This window comes from Sus scrofa, chromosome 12 (genome assembly GCF_000003025.6).
Source record: "Sus scrofa isolate TJ Tabasco breed Duroc chromosome 12, Sscrofa11.1, whole genome shotgun sequence".
NCBI classification, from domain to species: domain Eukaryota; kingdom Metazoa; phylum Chordata; class Mammalia; order Artiodactyla; family Suidae; genus Sus; species Sus scrofa.
The window spans coordinates 33,319,973-33,321,197 of record NC_010454.4 but is presented as its reverse complement, the minus strand read 5'-3'; the positions used below and the strand labels follow the sequence as shown (position 1 = coordinate 33,321,197).

Sequence of the window (1,225 nt, the reverse complement as noted above, 5' to 3'; positions counted from 1 at the left end):
TTTTTGTCTTTTTGCCATTTCTTGGGCCGCTCCCACGGCGTATGGAGGTTCCCAGGCTAGGGGTACAATCGGAGCTATAGCTGCCAGCCTACGCCAGAGCCACAGCAACGCCGGATCTGAGCCGCGTCTGCGACCTACACCACAGCTCACGGCAACGCTGGATCGTTAACCCAATGAGCAAGGGCAGGGATCGAACCCGCAACCTCATGGTTCCTAGTCGGATTGGTTAACCACTGCGCCACAACGGGAACTCCTTCTCTGCCCTTTTCTTACAGGATCTTTTTGATCCTCAAGTGTCCTTTTCTTTACTTCCTTTCTTTTTTTTTTATAGCTCAGCTTTTTATTATTGAATGTGTTATAGAAGTTTAGTCAAAAAGACCAAAGCCCATATCATCATCAGACTCCTCAGATTTTTCTTTCTTTACGTCTACTTATTTCTCCTCAACTGGGGCAGGACCTCCTGCTGAAGCAGCACCAGCTGCTGGGGCAGGTCCACCAGTCCCCACATGGCAGATGAAGCTCCCGATGTTGACATTGGCCAGAGCCTTTGCAAACAAGCCTGGCCAGAATGGCTCAACATTTACACCTGCTGCTTTTTTTTTTTTTTTTTTTTTTTTGTCTTTTTGTCATTTCTTGGGCCCCTTCTGTGGTATATGGAGGTTCCCAGGCTAGGTAGAGGTCGAATTGGAGCTGTAGCTGCTGGCCTACACCACAGCTCACGGCAACGCTGGATCCTTAACCCACTGAGCAAAGCCAGGGATGGAACCCACAACCTCATGGTTCCTAGTAGGATTCATTAACCACTGAGCCATGACGGAAACTCCTACACCTGCTGCATTAATGAGGGCATTGATCTTATCCTCCGTGACCATCACCTCATCGTTGTTATGCAGGATGGGGGCAGAGTAGAGGCAGGCGAGCTCCAAGACAGAGGCCATGGTGCAGACAAATGTTAGATGGGGGCTGCCGGGTTTGGTGCTAGTCGCCGGATGAAGTGAGGGCCTCACCCCAACTTGGCCTTAGCTTCCTTGGAAGGACCGAGCACATTAGCGGCAGCTGAGAAAAGGTCAAGTGTCCTTTTCTATTGTAAAATCAAAAGTTGTGGTTTCCCAATGTGTCTTAGGTACACTTCTGGAGCTTAAGTTGGGAAGTCAAAAGCTAACTATTTCTTTCTGTTTACATTCCTTTCTTTTTCTTTTTTTTTTTTTTTTTTTTTTTTTTTTTT

The 1,225-nt window shown here is 47.5% G+C and overlaps 1 pseudogene; it reads right to left on the bottom strand.

Annotated features, from left to right (window-relative positions):
* LOC100525005 lies at nt 366-938 on the bottom strand (annotated as a pseudogene).